The sequence below is a fragment of the Solanum dulcamara genome, chromosome 3, assembly GCF_947179165.1.
Source record: "Solanum dulcamara chromosome 3, daSolDulc1.2, whole genome shotgun sequence".
Lineage (NCBI taxonomy): Eukaryota > Viridiplantae > Streptophyta > Magnoliopsida > Solanales > Solanaceae > Solanum > Solanum dulcamara.
The window spans coordinates 8,083,852-8,097,088 of record NC_077239.1 but is presented as its reverse complement, the minus strand read 5'-3'; the positions used below and the strand labels follow the sequence as shown (position 1 = coordinate 8,097,088).

General features: G+C 34.9%; 1 pseudogene; it reads left to right on the top strand.

Moving 5' to 3' along the window:
* Window positions 1-2,309: 2,309 nt before the first annotated feature.
* On the top strand, window positions 2,310-3,649 carry LOC129883423 (plasma membrane ATPase-like; annotated as a pseudogene).
* Window positions 3,650-13,237: the final 9,588 nt, after the last annotated feature.

Sequence of the window (13,237 nt, the reverse complement as noted above, 5' to 3'; positions counted from 1 at the left end):
CTACAACGCCAAGTCGAATAGGCTTAAAACCTGCACATCTGCTAGTGGCGCATCGCGCTAAGGACCAAACTACTGAGGTTGTTTTATGGCGCGATAGTGGCGCGTCGCGCCTTTACAGCGCCAAGCCCAAGTTTTCTGGATTTTGGAAAATAGGCTTGAAAACCCTGCATATCTCGTAGTGGCGCGCCGCGCCAGGGACTAAACCACTGCGGCGTCAAGCCCAAATTTCCAGCAGTTGCAACCCAGGCCTGAAATTCCTGTCGTGCTAGTTTGTCTTAGGATCGTAATAACTTTTGACTCCGAAGTCCAAAAATTTCATTCTTAGTGGCGTTAGAAAGAAGACTCAATGACCTTTAATTTAATAGGTCGTGGTCCACCCAGATTGTCGTCTTTCAAAAGATAGGGTCGTTAGAAGTCGACCCCTTATACGAACTCATCCTAAAACTTAGCCACGACGAATCTTTTGGACTTAGCTTGGTCCTAGGGGTCCTTTGTGACCCCACATCACCTCTAACACTTTTCAATTTCTTAGGGACTCATCCTAACTCATGCATATACTTCACAATAGTCGAGTTCGATCCTACATGAATACAAGAAAGGCCCGAATCTTAGGGAAACATTTTTGGAGGGGTGTTACACTAGGATTTTAACCGGGGCTGAAGGTATCCAAGGACTCTAACCAAGGCTGAGGATAGTCAAGGAATCTAATCAAGGTTGTAGATGGTCAAAGACTCTAACCAAGGCTGAAGATGGCCAAGGACTCTAACCAAGACTGAAGATATTCGAAGAGTATAACCAAGGCTGAAGATAGTTGAGGACTCTAACCAAGGTTGAAGATGGCCAAGGATTCTAACCAAGGCTGAAAGTAGACAAGGACTCTATCCAAAGCTGAAGATACCAAGACATGGAATTTAACTATAACCCAATGGAGTAAATCAGGGACTTGAACTGCGAATAGATACTAGTCAGCTAGATTTATGGTTAGTGTCCAAACAAGCATCAAGGGAAGAACCCCAAACCGAGTGCCATCATAAATCACTCCAAGCCTAAACCAAATCCAACTTGAATCGATGAATATCCTCCAAACAAGGACCAAGTACATTAAGAGCCGATGAAAGGAGGGATTATGGATAAAAGTTCTCAAGAGTTGGGTTACTACCTACCTAAGGAGAGAGAAGTTGTAGCCTAACTTTAGGTTGATCGTGCGTGCTCCAAATCAATTCTCCAAAGCTTTTTCCTTCCGTATGGCCTCGGGACACTACCACTCTATCAAAAATAAAATCACAATGTTAATACGGTTGTTTTGACACTGAATTTGCCATAATCAAATACTTGAATCTTTGACCACCTCTTTTGATCCCTTCTTGCGTTAACAGAGAACCACAAAAATCCCAAAGATACATCCTCACTGCAATCATACATGAAATAAATCACAACCGTCATAGTTCGAGAACCACTGCTGAAGCTTCTACATCTCTTAACTAATGCATGCCAGATTTTGACAATACTCGCGGATAATTTTTAATCAACTTTGACTTTATTTTCTCATGCAACTAACTCCAAAACTTATTCGCTAACCAAACTTCTCAAATCTTGTCCCGGCATGCTTAACAGTACTAATAAATGGACAATAACAATGAAAAAGTACCCACTAAATTAGATCACAGGAAACAGAGGTGGATCACAACGGATACACTTAAATGCCAAGTCTTTCCTTTGCCAGAACCTTTTTAGATTGTACTTATTTCCACTATTCCCAAATATACAAGTATCAAAAGTAACTCCACCAGAAAAGCAAACTCCACCAAAATCATACTCCACTTGCTACTCCACCAGGATGAAACGTCTGCTTGAAAAATAATAATTCTAATTTAGAAATTTTTTCTGATGTGGAAGATCAGACAAAGCTGCAACCACAGAGCATATTAAAATTTTAAAAGAATTATTCCATACCTAAGGCTCTGATATTACTTTTTGGGAAAAAACACAAACTAATTCCCGTCCCTTCTGAACCGCCTTCAAGCAGAAAATAATAACAAAGAAATTAAAGAGAATAAAAATAACACAAGATATAATGAAAAATTATTCACTTTACGGAAAATTGTTACAGCCATATAATACACAATATTTCTCACACACACCCCAATACCTAAAATACTATACCCAAGAGATACCATCCCTAAATCCCTCAATGGTAAAAAAAATACAATATCATGTAATTTATACATTTTGGTATTTGGTGTTTTTTTGTGTGTAGATACAAACAATGGAGCTAAGCTCCTTAAATAGCTAAAACAAACTATTTTCATATGCTATCTCCCCGATGTGGGATAGCCAAGATTTTTTACTTCCTTTTTTTCTTCCATTTTCAAACCAACAACCAACTTGATCCTCCAAGGCATGATAGTGCAGAGACAATTACGCGTGACCTTGTCCTTGGTGTCAATGTAAAAATGATGATTGGCGATCAGCTTGCCATAGCCAAGGAGACTAGTCATAGACTTGGCATGGGAACAAACATGTATCCTTCTTCCTCCCTCCTGGGATACACAAGGATGAAAATACTACTGCTAACCACCCTGTGGATGAACTCATTGAGATGGTTGATGGCTTTGTCGATTTCTTTCCAGAGCACAAACATGAGATTGTGAGAAAGCTCCATAAAAGAAAGCACATTTATGGTATGACAAGAGATGGTGTGAATGACACCCCTATCCTAAAGAAAGTAAATATTGACATAGCTTTGCTACTGATGCTGCATATAGTGCATCAGACATAGTTCTCACGAATCCAAGATTAAGTATGATAGTGAGTGTCGTTTTGACTAGTCGAGCCATTTTCCAAAGGATGAAGAATTATACCATTTATGTTGTTTCTATAACCATCAGAATAGTGCTAGGATTCATGCTTATTGCACTAATCTAGAAGTTCAATTTCTCACCCTTCATGGTTCTTATCATGGCCATTCTCAATGATGGAACCATCATGACCATATCTAAAGACAAGGTGAAACTGTCACCTATGCCTAACTCATGGAAACTGAGAGAAATATTTGCCACTGGAATAATTCTTGGAACATACCTAGCCGTGATGAGCGTTATCTTCTCTTAAGCTGTTCATCGGTCAAATTTCTTTAGTGACACATTTGGTGTAAGATCGAATAAATAAAATATACACGAGCATAATCCTGCCCTATATCTTCAAGTCAACATCGTTAGTTAGACACTCATTTTCATATCTAGGTCAAGGAGTTGATCTTATGTAGAATGACCTGGTCTCCTTCTGCTAGCTGTTTTTGCTGTTGCATAGCTGGTTGCCACCATATGTACAGTATATGCAAACTAGGTTTTGCTAGGATTCATAGTATTAGTTGGGGTTAGGCTGGTGTTATTTGTCTTTACAATATTATTTTCTACATACCTTTCATATTCTAACATTCGCAATCAGAAACATTTTGAGTGGCAGGGCCTGGAATAATATGATTAAAAATAAGGTTGTTGTTAGAATGTATGCTTCCACTAGAACAGTCGGGGTCTGGTTCCTTATCAGAAATCAGTACAGAAACTTAAAGAATAGAACAATAAAATCAGACTCAAGATTTTACTTGGAAACTCCTTGCTCAAGGGAGAAACCGCGACTTGCCACATAGGATTTCTACTCAATCTTCACTAAAACAACTTAGCCAAAGATTCAGATTACAATTCTTGTAATCTAGGAATTGCACTCACAATTCCTCTTCTCTCCTAGTAACAACTCTATTACAGATCTGAAGTAATAACTCTACTGCTTTCCAAATCACTAGACTCCTAGCTAATTTAAGTTTCAAGAGGTCTCCAAAACTAGCTATAGTTACTTCAACAAGATAAACAATGAGAAACAAACACAATGATCTGGTCTAGCTTCCTTTATAGATTAGGAGTAGACCTTAAAATATTAAGACGAAGAAATTAAAAATCTAAAACAAGAACAAAACAACTGATAACTATCAGGGCCTTAATCTTCTTCAAGAGAAAATTTCAGATTTCTTGAGAGCATGAGCTTTAATGGATTTTTCTTTTTACTAATTCCAAAAAGCCAAGTGAGAAATATTGTAAAGAATGTATATATCAGTGATATACATTACGTTGATGATTTGTATTAGTTAGACAACTGACCCTCTACACAGAAACTCAGCCGCGTACACACAGACCTACAGACTTGGCAGGATCTATTTTGTATTGTTTATCTACTGTCGTTACCAACAAAGTGTCCTCAAAAGGACCAAGTTCTTTTCCTGTTCCCTGAGTTTGTGAAATTATCAAAACTAACTAATATTGATATAACACCCCAGATTTTTTTCACCAAGACTATAACCGTTCTTATTGTGCGTGTAAGATTGAACTCGATGAGTTGTAATTTTATATATGAGTTAAGATCAATTCCTAAATATTTAAAGTGTATTAGAGGTGTTTTAGTATCATGAGAGATCTCTAACACTAAGTCGAGTCCAAAGACTTCCAATCGACTAAGTTTTAGGATTAATTTGTATAAGGGTCAAATTTGAATAACCGTATCTCCTAGAATATAATGAATTGGGTGGCCCATGATCTATCAAATTAAAGGTCTTTGAGGCTTCTTTCCAACTCCACTAAGATTGTATTTTTTGGAGGTCGGAATCAAAAGTTATGACCATTTTTCTACAGACTATAACTGCAGAAATTTTAGGCCTGGGGCTATATTGGCGCCCGGTGCCACTATAGTGCCAAAAACTGGTCTCTGTAGTTTGGTCCTTGGCGCGACGCGCCACTATTAGGATTGCTGGGTTTTTAAGCCTAATTTCTAGATTTCAGAAATTTCAGACTTGGCACTACAGTGGCGCGCGGCGCCACTATAGCGCCAGCAGGGTTTTAGCCCATTTTTTCAGATTTTTGATGAAGGGCAATTTGGACATTTTTCCTAAACATATATACACAACTTGGTCACGTTTTGGGATGATATTTTCAGTCTTTTTCCCCTCCAAAGAACCCTAACCTTCACCCTCTTCTCTCTCAAATCATCTCCAACAAGATTTGCCCTAAAAAATTCAATGATTCAAGCTTCCCATTGAAGACCTAACAACAAGGTTTCTTCAAAAGCTACTCTAAGATATGTAAGGCTAGCCTAAAATATATGTAAGGCTAACCTAAAATATGGATTGAGTTTTTTCCATATGTCCCATAGATATGTTGGATGAAGATGGTGAAAGACTTGAACCTTCTATGAAGGTTTTCTTGAAATCTTCCTAAATTCTAGAATATTTTTATATATTAGAAATTGATTGATGATTTTCATGACTTAAAATCTTGAATAATTATCTTTCATATTTATTTCAGAAACCGTAGTTACATATTGACTACAATAAATTTTTGTATATAAATTAATATGTATTGATGATGTTCTTGAGTTGAGTTTTGTTGAGAGTATGGATTCATGTATTCATTCACATGAACCCAAGATGAAATTTCTTTTTGTCATAATTGTCTTGAGGTTGAGATTGATAGTTTTTGTTGTTATGTCGAAAAATGAACAAAGTGTAAAATTAATTTCATCTTTATAAGAAAAAATCAATTTTAGTAAAAGAGGAGTCGCCGTTTAATTTTTTAAAGAAATTAAGAAAACTTAATTTAAAAGACCCTAATAGATTTAAGTCTTAAAAATTTAGAGAAAAGGGTACGAGGTTCATATTACTATTTTAAGAAGGTTTTAGCACTTAAATAGCTGCTAACATGCGGTTGTCCGATGATTTGAAAATTATTTGACTAACTTTGAGAAAATGTGTTAATTTGAAAGAAAACAGAGACTTTAAAATTATTTTTTTAGAAAAAATGATCAAACTTAAACATTAAAAATAATATACATGTATATATAAAAAAAAGTAAACAATTTACCAAATGACTAAGTAAAGGTAGAAAATCATTTAAAGCGTAATATTAACATGAATTGGTTTATCTTTAGGAAAATCTAATTAAGTTAAAAAAAATTAAAATTAATATCTAAGCAAACATAAATAACATAAGTAATTAATTTTTACAACCCGAATCAATATAAATACAATAAATAACACATGAAAATATGGCCCGACACTTAGTTTCTATACGCTTGGACTAAGTTATTGGGCCTTATGCATTTTGGGCCTTAAGCACAATTCCATAGTATATCGCAGTTATATATACACTATATATCGGACTGTATATACACTATATATCGGACTGTATATACACTATATATAGTGTATACTATATTATTTCTGTCTATCAAATTATATACACACTGTATGCCACATGTTTGTTCCCTGTATGTGTTGTATATCACTATATATCACTATTATACATTGTATACCGTATTTGTTCCCTGCATCTATTGTATAGCACTGTATATGAGGCTGTATATATATTGTATACAATATTTGTTCCCTGTATCTTCTATATATCACTATATATCATTGTATATAAGACTGTATATACACTATATATAGTATTTGTTACCTGTTTATACTGTATATCACTATATATAAGACTGTATATACACTGTATACAGTGTTTGTTCCCTGTATCTATTGTATATAACTTATATAAGACTGTATATACACTATATACAGTGTATACAACATTATTTTCCTCATGTATTCCGTGTATACAGCTCAATATCAATATTTAAATCATGAATATAACTTTTCTTTTCATGTATCAACTTTTCAACAATTTCAGCAAGATTATGAGAGACTCAAACATCAACGATATACAAGGATGGAGTCCAAAGATGGACTCGAATTGTATCACATCCACCAAAATAAAATTACATAAGCATCTACTCATTTTAAACTAAACAAAGGAATATATCATGATATGTTAAGGTATCAAATTGATAGGCATCCTAGAAGTGACTAACAACATGCTAACTAACTTAATTTTAAAGAAAGAATTAAATCAATTAGGCAATGAAATTTCTAATTAAATAACAACTTTAAGCATATTTTATTATTTAAATCATGTTAAAAGAAGAAATTAAAAACATGAAAATCTATATTTTCAAGGAAAACTACTTGAAAAAATAATGAACAAAACTAAGTGCTTTCATGTATTAATCCTAACATATGCTAGCTAATTAATCCTAACACATGCTAACTATAATAAATTTATATCATTAATCTAATTATTCTTAATATATATTAACTAAAAAAATAAGACTATGAATCAACTAAATATAAAACATGAAATAATTAAATAAAATAAAGTTGAGAAAAGATTTTATCTCTTTCCGAGCCACGAGATGGAAGACGATGAGCGGAAGACATTCACCACCATCCAAGAGCTTGATGGAATTTCAATCTACAAAAAAAAAAGATTAAAAAATTAGACTCGAACCTTTGTGGGTTCGACGTTATAAGAACACTGTTCTTAGCCTAAATTTTGACTTCAATCTCCTATTTTTCTTGAAGAAAAATATAGATTGAAAACTAGAAATTTTCACAACTTTTAGGTTGGGGACAAGAGTCCAAATATCCTAGCCAAGTTAAGAAATTTTCTAACTTTGGGGTGGCTAAAAAACCTCCCACTTTTTCCTCTTTCTTAATAAGAATATGTGTCTTTATATAGGCTCCAAAGACTTCAAATTTTCATACAATTTTCGATGTGGGAGTTTGAGATTATTTTTTTTAAGAAAAAACTAAAATTTTAAAAAATGCAAACTATAATTAAACTAACTTAACTAACATTGTATTTAGTAAAAAATAAAATCTTTCAAGGTGATTTTCGAATAACCACATAAATATTAATCAAATATATAGTTATATAGAAATATGTATATTATACTAAAATTTATAAAAAGATAAAAATAGTTAAGAATAATATGAAAATATTTTTATTTTTTATAAAAGCTAATTATTTCAAAATGTTCGAATTCAAAGAAATTCGATAGCTAATTTGCATTGTGGATGATCAAAATTGGGTGTCAACAGCTGTCCCTTTCTTTGGATATGATTGATAAAAGAGATTCTGGACAAAGAAAATTGACAAATCCAATTTTGGCCGACTCCATCTTCATCTTTCTGAAAAGAGGTTGGTACGAGTTTTGAATTATGACTGGATCCCGAAATAACCACATGCATTCCGATAGGAATGTAGTTTACTGTGGTGAAAGTCATTTTCTTAGCTCGTGTCCTATGAGTTTGACATTATTCTTCAGACTGTGTCCCAGTTCACTTCTAAAAGGATTCCACGTTATGCTGCATCTTTTTTTGATGTCGTTCGCACTTTCTTTCATCCTCTTTGCATGTTAAAAAATCATCATTGATTAATTGGTAGGATAATGCTGCTTGTCCATTGGTAGGACGAATGAAAATTGATCAATGGATAGGATATGTTGGTCCATCGATAGGATGAATGATGAATGATGAATGATCGCCTTCTTGGCAATGATATTACCACCTCCGGTAATATAATATGAATAAAATATATGAATGGCCTTCTTGGCAATGATAAATGCAATTGACCTCTTGGCAAATGAAAATGCAATGGCCATCTTGACAAATGAAAATGCAATGGCCCTCTTAGCAATGATATGCAATGACCCTCTTGGTAATGATATTACCACCTCCGGTAATATAATATGAATAAAATAAAATATGAATGGCCTTCTTGGCAAATGAAAATGCAATGGCCCTCTTGGCAAATGAAAATGCAATGGCCCTCTTGGCAAATGAAAATGCAATGGCCCTCTTGGCAAATGAAAATGCAATGGCCCTCTTGGCAAATGAAAATGCAATGGCCATCTTGGCAAATGAAAATGCAATGACCCTCTTAGCAATGATATGCAATGGCCCTCTTGGTAATGATATTACCACCTTCGATAATATAATATGAATAAAATAAAATATGAATGGCCTTCTTGGTAAATGAAAATGCAATGACCCTCTTGGCAAATGAAAATGCAATGACCATCTTGACAAATAAAAATGCAATGGCCCTCTTGACAATGATATCCAATGACCCTCTTGGCAATGATATTACCACCTCCGGTAATATAATATGAATAAAATAAAATATGAATGGCCCTCTTGGCAAATGAAAATGCAATGGCTCTTTTGGCAAATGAAAATGCAATGGCTCTTTTGGCAAATGAAAATGCAATGGCCCTTTTGGCAAATGAAAATGCAATAGCCATCTTGACAAATGAAAATGCAATGGCCCTCTTGGTAATGATATTACTACCTCCGGTAATATACTATGAATAAAATAAAATATGAATGGCCCTCTTGGCAAATGAAAATGCAATGGCCCTCTTGGCAATGATGAATGCAATGTCCATTTTGGCAAGTGAAAATGCAATGGCCCTCTTGGCAATGATGAATGCAATGACCCTCTTGGCAATGATATTATCACCTCCGGTAATATAATATGAATAAAATAATATCATCGTATATAGCATTAGATCATCATATACGGCATTACATCATCGCATACGACATTATATCATCGTATACAGCATCGTATATGGCATTATATCATCATATACAGTATTATAACATAAATGCCCCTCTTGGCAAATGATATTACCACCTCCGGTAATATAATATGAATAAAATAAAATATGAATGGCCATCTTGGCAAATGAAAATGTAATGGCCCTTTTGGCAAATGAATATGCAATGGCTCTCTTGGCAAATGAATATGCAATGACCCTCTTGGCAAATGAATATGCAATGGCCCCCTTGGCAAATGAAAATGCAATGACCCTCTTGGCAATGAATATGCAATGGACCTCTTGGCAAACGAATATGCAATGGCCCTATTGGCAATGAATATGCAATGGACCTCTTGGCAAATGAATATGCAATGGCCATATTGGAAATGAATATGCAATGACCCTCTTGGCAATGATATTACCACCTCCGGTAATATAATATGAATAAAATAAAATATGAATAGCCCTCTTGGCAAATGAAAATGCAATGCAATATTATCATTTTTTTGAACAATTTGTTTTCGTTGGGACTCATGTCTTGATAGAAGTTTATACGAGGCCTCAGTGGCTCACATTTTGAATTTGTGTCCGCTCCATTCTAGCAATGTCGGAGATTATTTGGAGTTGACTTCGAACTTCTGACAATTCTTGACGGAATTTTTGAGATCTTCCTCAAAAATTCTATCCTAGTTAGATCTCTTGACAAATGTCGAGCTGCTGAAAAAGTATTTGACATTCTTGTGGAATTTTTGAGATCCTCTCAAAAATTCTATCCTAGTTGCATATATTAACATGATCTCCAATCTTGACTTGCTGGAGATAATATCTTCTTGTTAATTTTTGAGATCTTCTTGTTAATTTTTGAGATCTTCTCAAATATTCTGTCCCAATTTTCATTATAAGAGAGAAATGAAAATCTTACGGGAAATATGACCGAGTCATTTTGGCACCTATACATCCTGTTGGTGCAGGAATCATGTCAAATACAGTTCCAATCCTGTGGGTGATGAATGCTGCAAAATTTGAGACAAAACCATCAGTAGACACATGTGTAATATGGGCATAATAAAATGAAAAAATGTTTTCGTTGCAATGTTTTCAGCTTAAAAACATGAGATATGCCACCCTTTTGATATGGACGATCCAATGAAGTAAAATAGGTATCTCACACCAATGGGATTAGCCTAATGTCACCTTATCCAGGGCAAACTATCCAATTTCAAAGAACAAATGCAATTTTTTTTCTTTTTTTTAGAGAGAGAATGTAAAGGGATAGTCAAATTTTGACTACCATTGGTACCAATAGTTAGGATTGCACAAAAATATTTCTCATTTCCTTTCTTATAACTGAGATTGACTTCAAGGTAATTCCTATAGCTTCAAGTAGTACTTGAAATATACTTAAGTGTCAACAAGATTTTTTCATCTTTCTTCAAACAAAGCTTTAGAATTATACCAATCCTCATGTTTCAAGTGCCCTCATAATAAAAAATGTCCTATTTCGCACATATCTGAAGTGTTTGATTTGAGGACATTTTGCAAAGTGCACTCACACTCTCAAAAATGTTCAACGCATAACTGTGATACCATATGCTTGGCCTGCATGTAAGTCTCCACTAATGTGAGAGTATTTGGAATGAGATCATGTAGGGATTGTCATTGGGTTGTAATGTGGGTTTGGGAACAGGTAGGATATTTATTTAGGATAAAAATAACTTAATTCCTCCTTGAATGTCACACTGAATATGTGCTTTTGACGATTGATACGCCTTTGATGTCTGATCCTCTTTCTTTTGTATCGACTTCTTCGAGTCCTTATTTGATAGAGTTTTTCCTCTTTTCACCTTTTTCTTTTGTCTTGACTTCTTTGAGTCCATAGTTATTAGAGCTTTTATCTTTTCGCTCCTTCTTTTTGAGGTTTCTCCTCTTTAGTTGGAGTAGTTTTTTTTTGTCTTACATCAATCTTGTAGGAGTTTTTTTATTTATTTATGAGAAAGTCGTCTTTGCTTGCTTGACTTTGGAGACTTTACGTCTTTTGCCTTTGACAATTTCAAAGTTGGATCTTCTTCTATAATTTGTACGTCTTTGGTGCGCTCAAGGAGGTTGGGCCAAGAGAGGGATAGTGCATGTAAGCACTCAGAAGGGAAAGGGCTAAGATGTGGTTGTCCAAAGAAAAGGTTTTAGGCTCAAAGTGGAAAAACTAGGGATTAATGTTATTTGGTAGGCTTTGAAAGGCACAATCGGGTCAAAAAAAGCCTATAATCCTTTCTCAAACCAAACATAACTCAGGATTTTGCCTCAACAAACATATCAGGCCAAGTTCTAGATCAATAGTGCGATGCAATTGAATTTTAATCTAAAGCTGTCACGACCCAACTAAGGCCGCGATGAGTACCCAAAAGTGTTATTCCGAGCACCTACTATACGTATCCTATTCTTATTACTGAGTGGGCCGAATGAGAGATACCATTGTTAATAGCATAATTATAACCATGCGTCAACAGACTTTGCTAACATATTACATAGCGATGAACAAAGTTGCAAAACATCTAGCTGTACATATCTGTCTACGAGCCTCTAAACAAGATACATATGACCACAAGGAAGGCCGGTTTCTGCCGTGCCCAAATATATACACAAAAGTAGTACCGATAAAATGAAGTTTCGAAACAACTAGAGCACTCTTGGTGTACTGCTAGTGGAGCTCCTAAGGACCGAACTCATCCGCCTGCCTACCTACGTGGCATAAAATGCAGCATCCACAAGAAGGGACATCAGTACGAATAATGTACCGAGTATGTAAGGCATGAAAATCAGCATAATAAAGAACATAAGGTATAAACAACCATATCATAGAATCATAGAACATATAGTGAGATAAGAGAGTAACCTATACATATGAGTGTCTTTTAGGCCGGATTCCATGCATGCTTGTCTTTTCCTTTAAAAACATTTCTTTTTCATATACATAGAAAATAGAATATGTCATATTGCCCACATATGTCCCGCGTCCGGGCGTCCCGCGTTCGGGATGAAAATTACTCCAACTGATTAGGTAGGAATGTGTTTATAGCGCCACATATACACCTCTCCATATCCCCCATATACATATACATATACATATACGTATAGACAGCATGCACGAGAGCTCAACAAAAGTCATGTATCTATTGGAGTGACGGAAGGTCAGTAACCTCCGATTATATTATGGATTAATCATGGTCGCTTCGTCTCACCTTGAAGGAACAATTGTTATCAAATGAGACTACTATTTAAAAATCAAGATGAGAGTAATATCAAGAACCTTTTAGACATGAATCTGTTCTTATCATAGCCATTATAACATATTCTCATTCTCGACATCATCAATGTCGTTGTAAAACATATCTATCGTTACTATCATAAAAGCTTATAATACTGTAAACCTTTGTCTTGGAAAGCTATAGACATTTTGGAAAACATTGACGGGTTATAGAAAAAGTAGTCATTCCCTTGGGACCATTGACACCTAACTTTTGAAAACAAAGAAAATATGGAAGCACTTATGAAACCATAACATCGGGATCATGCCTTGGAAGAAAAGGGTAAGCCTTACATACCTTGTCCGCTTCCTTAGTCAATCCCACTTAACTCTTGGTCTTCCCAAAATCTATAACAAGATTAATGAATGCCAACATTAGCTATAGGTATCCAAGAACCTCATTCTAAACTAACATTTTGTCTATCGAAATTTCGACAGCACTTCCCCTGTAAATAC